This window comes from Ailuropoda melanoleuca, chromosome 1 (assembly GCF_002007445.2).
Source record: "Ailuropoda melanoleuca isolate Jingjing chromosome 1, ASM200744v2, whole genome shotgun sequence".
NCBI lineage: Eukaryota > Metazoa > Chordata > Mammalia > Carnivora > Ursidae > Ailuropoda > Ailuropoda melanoleuca.
Genome location: NC_048218.1, coordinates 147,969,068 through 147,976,514, shown reverse-complemented (window position 1 = coordinate 147,976,514; position 7,447 = coordinate 147,969,068). Strand labels below are relative to the sequence as shown.

General features: G+C 39.7%; 1 long non-coding RNA gene across 1 annotated transcript in view; it reads left to right on the top strand.

The window, feature by feature from the left end:
- Window positions 1-201: 201 nt before the first annotated feature.
- The window catches only part of LOC117803755, a 121,618-nt gene continuing 114,372 nt past the window's right edge, over window positions 202-7,447 (top strand). The window contains exons 1-2 of the long non-coding RNA XR_004627810.1: window positions 202-2,167; window positions 4,154-4,267. This is a non-coding gene — a long non-coding RNA (uncharacterized LOC117803755). The remainder of the gene's footprint in view (window positions 2,168-4,153; window positions 4,268-7,447) is intronic.

Below are 7,447 nucleotides of genomic sequence, written 5' to 3'. Positions count from 1 at the left end.
GCACAGCGGTTAAGCGTCTGCCTTCGGCTCAGGGCGTGATCCCGGTGTTGTGGGATCGAGCCCCACATCAGGCTCCTCTGCTATGAGCCTGCTTCTTCTTCTCCCACTCCCCCTGCTTGTGTTCCCTCTCTCGCTGGCTGTCTCTATCTCTGTTGAATAAATAAATAAAATCTTTTAAAAAAAATAAAATAAAATAAAATAAAATAAAAAGGTTGGTGTAGTTGGAGGAAAACAGTTTGTAAAGCACTATGGTGCTATTATCATTGCATAAATGTGAGCATTGAGTATGTTAGGAAAGACCTTATTAAATTTGGTGCTTTAGCGCTGAGGGTGACCCTTAACTGAGAGGTAGACAGGGGACTACCTCTGGCTGAACACTGTTGACCCTAGCATTACAAACCCCACTCCTGGTTTGCAGTGGCATTCACACTTGTTTAAGGTAGAGGGGTCTATTCCACCTCTCTTAGCAAAGGAACTCCCCCTCCAGCAAAGGTGTCCAACGTGGCTGATGTCACCCACTTTAAAATCGGTAAATGTGGGAGTATTCATGGAAAGGAGGAGGTTAACATTCTCTTGAAGATATTCAGGGAAACTCTTCCAACTGGGAATTGAGATGGGCAGCGAGCTATGATTTAAACAGCTAATGGGTGTTAATTAAATACGCCACATGGAAAGCTGGCTGGCTGGAATACGGATCAACTCTTCCTGTCTCTGGGTACACACCTAAGTCCTGTGGACACAATAGTCCCACACCCCAAGTAAAGTAAGAGAGTTGAAGATTAGAACTCGATGACTGCAGTATCCTGGGGGTAGGAAGATGCCTGGTGGCCGAAGGGATCTGTTCTGTTTTCTGTAAGCAGAGATCCTACTACCATCATCTTATTTTGTGGCAACAGAGACAAACAAAGTGGGAATTTCCTGACCAGTGTGAATGACAAAAAAAATGAGGCAAATTATTGAGAAACTGATGGGTGTTCATTGAAGAGCAACAAATATGATTTATAAGCCTGAAGGACTGCCTTTAGGGGAAGATGAAAGAGACAAGTCTCCCAGCATGACCATCAGCTCTAACTAACAGGGACTGGCTCATCGGCCCCAAGTACTTGGAGGGTGTAAATAGCAGGGATGGAGAGAAATTATTTGGTGTGGTCCAGTGGGACAGGAGGACGAATGATGGAAATGAAAGTCAAAACAAAGATGATTTAGATGGCTGAGCAAGTCTCATGCCCTAATGGAGAGCTCTATTATAGACTGTGCTGCCCTGTCCCCTGGGAGGTGTGGAAGCCCCATCACTTTTGCCATTTACAATTGGAAAAGGCACTAAAAAGTAGATCAGCATATTGGAGAGGGGAAAACCCACCACATGCCCTCAGAGGATCAGGGGGATGACTTAATAGGTCTTTTCCATCTCAAATTACTGCAATGTGGCTTATGTGCTTGGGGACCTGAGCTGCTAGAATAATTTTCCATCACCTGGGCTGCTTTTCTGTTACTACAGGGCCTCGGTGAAGATGTAATAGGTATCAGAGAGCAGCTTCTGTGTTCTAAATCGAAGCCTGCTATGTATGGATGCTTTAGTGTGAAGGCAGAATTGACTAGGTTAGGTCTCACGTTGTGACGTCGGTGTGCGTAAGTACATACACATACTGATTGAGACCCAAAACAGCATATACCCACTGAGACCCAAGACGAAGGGAGAGGAGCTTGGCTGCATTTGAATGGTAGTTGCATAAATGAAAAGTTCAGGTAGTTTATTCCCTAAGCTAGGAAAGTGTTTGAATAAAACTCTCTCTTTAAAAAAAAAAAAAGAAAAAAAGAAAAAAAATTATTTGGCCTTCAAAAACTAGTAAGAAACATTTACTGGGTAGGAACTGGAGGACCCATGTTTTGAATATTGTTGATACTATATTTCTGTCCACAGCTGCAGTTGTATTAGCAACTGACACATTCTGAAACTCTTGGTGGCCCAGAAGGACACACGTGGGCTGGAAGCAGGGGCAGTCTGGGGTAACAACTGCAGTGGCAAGGCAGGGGCACGACTTGGTCAGATGGAAACTGGGGAAGGCAGAGAAGGGCTGGTGTCCCTGTGATTGCTAGAAGGAGCACAGCTGTGACCATAACAACCCTCTCAGCTAGAGGATGACACAGAAGCAGAAGGACAAAAATGGTAAGAGGATGACAGGAGAGAGAGGCAGTGAGAAAGAAAGCAAAAGAAGCTGAAGGGTTGAGGGGTGGGGTGGGGGGGAGACCCACAGATGTAAGTTCTTTGCAGGTGGAGTGTATCACAGTTCCTGATAAAAATATTGTATGTGGTTGGGCGTAAGTTAAACTTGGCGTTCTGGAACACTGAAGTTTGCTACAGATTCAGGGTTTGACTTACACCCGACAGATATAGGTCAACCCTCATCCTGCTGCTCTCAGCAGCTGTAGCCAATGGGAGACAGAGCTGCCCAGCACGCCAGTTTAAGCTGCTGCTAATAGATGGAAATCAACCTAACCCCATTTCCTGCCTTTCTGCTGTCCTTACTTGTCTGTTCATGGCCAATTTAGGCACAGGCTGACTGCTGGCTCACAGTAACTGCTGGGGGACTGATGGGGTAGGATCTGTTACTAGCACATTCCCTTTTTATGTAAATGGGAGATCTGTTTTTAAGTCTCTAAAAGGATGACTATGTAAAATACAATAAATACTCTCTCATTAGCTTAAGGGCAATCCTAAATTCATAGATAGATTTTGCTGATCTTTCGCTTCAGTGAAATTTAGAGATGTTTAGACAGAGGGGAATCTATGACAGGGGCCTGTTTTCAGAAAAGATACTGTAGAGGTTAAATGACTTGTCCAAGGTTACTTGGAGAGGTGATGGTAGGGGCAGGAAGAGAATTAAGGGAATAGTCTGAGAATGGGGGAAATTATCAAATTAAATCTGGAGAAAGAACATCATCACTGAATAAAACCAATTTAATTAAGATCCTTACCTTGGGTTAAGTATCTGTTGGAAATCCCAGTTCAGTAACATACATTCCTTTATCCTAGGTGTTCAGATCCTTAACTTAAAAGTGAGTTCAGATGTTTTCCTATGCTCATATATTTTTTTAAAAATGTCCAACCTATTCCCCTCAATGAAAGTGACATGAAATCAAGCTAAGTCTGGTCATGTGGCCTCAACTCTTTACTCACTAGGAACAACAGGCAAGAGCCTGTGAAGCTGAGTTAGAGGTTGAATTAGAAAGACAAGCTTTATGCTAAATGTTCAGTAGTAACTACATATCTTCAGCAGGATTTTTATGCCTTGTCTTCCCCCCCAACCTCACCCCCCGGATTCTAGGCCAAATGGACTAAACTAGAATTCCAGAAGCAGAGAATTCCATAACTCAGATCTTTGATTCAGACAGATTGCTACTTTCTTTTCTTCATTTTAAGATAGCAAATGAATCCCTGAAACTACTTTTGCTATGAGTACTTAAGCTTCCAGAGGATATTCCTGACCGAAAGTTAGCCATGTCCTGAAATAACAGGTTACTTCATATTCTTTGTGTTTGAGCAAATGAAATTAGGCTTGTTAAATAATATTTGGAGAATATTTAAAAAAAAATAAAAAGCACCCATAAATGTACCAGCCAGTGACAACCGCAAGAACATTTCTGGGTTTCCTCCTTATTTCCACACACACGTATGCATTCCCAAATTTATTATGTTTGAAATGTTTTTTGTATATTGCCAAATTACCCTCCAGAAGGTTAAGTCAATTTATAACCCATTTTCAATGAGTAATATAATTTTTTAAAAAGCAAACAAACTAAATTTTGGAGTTGAACAATGATGCCTTGCTGTTTTTATTTTTTTTATATCTTCCTCCTAAGTTTGACCATTTCTCTCCTATGGTTGTGTGGCCAATGTTAGTGGACATTATATTTGACTCAACAGCAATGTGGTTTCTGGAATTGACCCCAGTGCAGGAATGGGTCCTGATTAAAATAAAACAAGCATGGCAATCCAATTTCTCTTGCTAGTTAGTGAATGGCTCAAAATTTGAACATGGCATTCCTCTGACAGCAGATTTGATCCAGCGTGGTCCTAAATTGACTCAATAAGGCTGAAGAGAAGGACTTGTATTTCATTGCCAGGAAAGCGACTACATTTCTTTTCTTATAGATGTGAAAAGAAAGCATGTTGCTCCCAGTATTTGCTGGGTATCGTCTTATGATCCTGAGAGAAGCCATCCTGTCCTTCTAGCTACATGAAATACTACACTTCTCGATTATTTAGGTCAGTATGATTTGGTGTTTTGATTTTTCCAGTGAGAAGTTGTCATAACCCTTTCTATTTTGTGGGATTATTTTGTTTTTTCAATTCCTATTGTACTTTTATTTTTGGTGTGGCAAGAACTCTACTGAGGATATACTCTTTATATTATCAATATGTCTCTAATTTCTCACTTATTTACTCTTGTTTAATGTACAGAAGATTATAATTTAAATCTATTAAATCCATCAGTGTTTTTCTTTGTGATGTATTCCATTGCTTTTACTTTTATCCATCCATTCATTCATTCATCCATTCAAGAATATATACGTGTGTGTGTATATATATATATATATATATATATATGTGTATATATATATAAATGAACTACAAGGTGCCAAACACTAATAGACTATATAAAAGAGCCAATAAAGACATAGTCTCTGTCCTCATGGAGTTTGTATTCTAGTGGGGGATTGAGAGGAGGTTAGACATTAACTGAAAAGCCACACACATGAACTGTTAATGGATAGATCCCACAAAAGGAAAGACAAAATATATGAGAACTTTAATAGGATTAGATCTATTAAGGGAAGTCAGGAGAAGCTTCCCTGAAGAAGTGATTGAGCTGTGAATAATGAAGTTGGGTAAGAATGTTAACAGGCAGTAGAAATAGGAGCAAAGATATGTTCAGGGGCAAGCACAAAAAATATGAAGGATTGAAAAAGTGTAGTACAGCCCACACCTTGAGAGGGTTCTGGTAGAAAATGAAGAATCAGGGGTGAAGAGTGAGAGGCGGGGGATGCTGACCACGCAGGGTCAATAAATCCATGTTAAGGAGTTGTTCCTTCTTCTTAAAATCTATAGGAGATTACTGAAGGTGTCGTCTTTTTTTTTTTTTTTAAAGATTTTATTTATTTATTTATTTATTAGACAGAGATAGAGACAGCCAGCGAGAGAGGGAACACAAGCAGGGGGAGTGGGAGAGGAAGAAGCAGGCTCATAGCTGAGGAGCCTGACGTGGGGCTCGATCCCGCAACGCCGGGATCACGCCCTGAGCCGAAAGCAGATGCTTAACCGCTGTGCCACCCAGGCGCCCCTGAAGGTGTCGTCTTTGACGATCATAGTACCCTTGCCTCTAACATCCAATCCAATATCAAGTCCTATGAATTTTGTCTTCTAAACATCTCTTTAGTCTGTCCACTTTGTCCACTTTCCTCCATCATTACCAATACTTTCTTATTCTGTTTTATCATTAATTCTGCCTGGACTAATGGAATAGCCACATCAGTGATCTGTTTATTCCTACCCTTGCCCTACTCCACTCCATTCCTACGTGGCCACGGATGTACAGACCTGACCTTGATACCACTTGATGACACAGAAAACACTGAAAGAGGGTCAGTTTGGTTTTTGTTGTTGTTAGTTTGGTTTTTGAGAGGTGAGGGTGTGGAATGGGCAGTTTGTGAGTTCAATTTTGGACCTGTTGCATTTGAAATACCCACGGGATGTCCTAGCAAAGAAGCTAAATTAAATAGGAGGTAAGATTAGGTAGGTGTCTTCTGTTTGCCCATCTAGAGCCACTGTCTACCCTTCTCTATTCTCTGTGTCCAAAGAGACTGAGCTGTATGGAATGTGTTAGGATTTTATATATCCTGAGCACCTGGCTACCATGACCTCTAGCTTCTAGTTGGGTTTGGTGAATGGGAGGTACAGGCAAAAGATTGAAGGAAGAGAGTGAAAGCGGAGTATTTATTCCTTATTATCTGCATCCTGCATTCTTTCTTCCTCTCCTGCCCCCTTTCCTTACTTCCCCTTTCTGCCCTCCTCCTCCAAACCCTCCTTTTTTGCCTCTCCCTTCTCCTGCCCTTCTTCCTCCCATTTCTTCCTCTTTTCTCTCTCTCTCTCTCTCTCTCTCTCTCTCTCATCAGGTAACAATTTTATCTCCTTATTTCTTCAGGCCTAAGGCAGTAATAGCTTCCTGAGATACTGTACCACCATTCTCTGTCACTTTCCCAAAACCCTTTGTAAATGATCTTTTAACTGATATCTCCCTAACTACCCATTTTGAGTGCGCCACCTATTTCAGGAATCCTGACTAATACTGATAAGTAAGAAATGGTTGGGGTAGAGTTGAATTTGAGTTGCCTGGGTAGAGATTGCAATTGGAGCCATGGGTATGAAAGCAAATACCTTGGGAGACAATGTAGAGAAGGAATGGGCCTTAAAGAACTTAAACATATAATGGTCTCCAGAGGAAGATAATACTGCAAAGGAATTGGAAAAGTAGTAGCCAGAGTGCTAGGAGAAAAATCAGGGCAGTGTGTGCATGGAAGCCAAAGGAAGCACAGGTTTTGTAGTCAAGACTATCAATTGGTTCTTCAGTGACTTGCACTGTTGTGAATCTGTTACATATTTTCTGTGTTCCCTTCTTTATTATGCTTTAAATTTTTATATTTATCTAGAATTTACTTTAGATGCATATAAATATAGTCAAATTTATTTTAGAATACATTTTAAGATGAAAAATTAGCTACCTTTCCTTAGCCATTATTCCATAAATAGTTCATCACTTTCTGTTACCATTATTTCCTTCATCAAACACTATTTTTAGAAGCACAAAGAGATGTTTGAGCACCTTCTACTAGATGCTTAACAGTTTCCTATTTGCATTTATATTGGCCCAGTGGTTGTTACTTTATCATTCATTTTAGCATCCAGTAGAACAAGTCTAAACTTTTCATTCTTAATTTTCAGAATTCTATTATCGATAGACCTATTTATTCTTCTAGATGAACTTTAGAACCATTTTATCAATTAAAAATTGAGATTCTTTTTGGGATTTTAAAATTTTATTTTCTTATGGACTTAAAATTGACATACTATATTATTAGTTTTAGGTATACAACATAGTGATTCAGTATTTGTACATATTGTGAAATGACCATCACAGTAAATCTAGTTAACATCTGTCACCATAACTTAGTTACAAAAAATTCATGTGTGTGATGAGAACTGTTTGGGATTGTTTTAATCCTATAAATAAAACTGGGAAGCATTTAAATCTTTATTTAGTCTTTTAGCCAGACACTTGATAGATAAATCCTTTCACCTTCAAATCTAATTTTTTAACTCTAGGAAAAGTATAGTCACTTTCTTTAAATAACATACATAGCTTGTGAAGGTCATTTCCAAATATTTTAT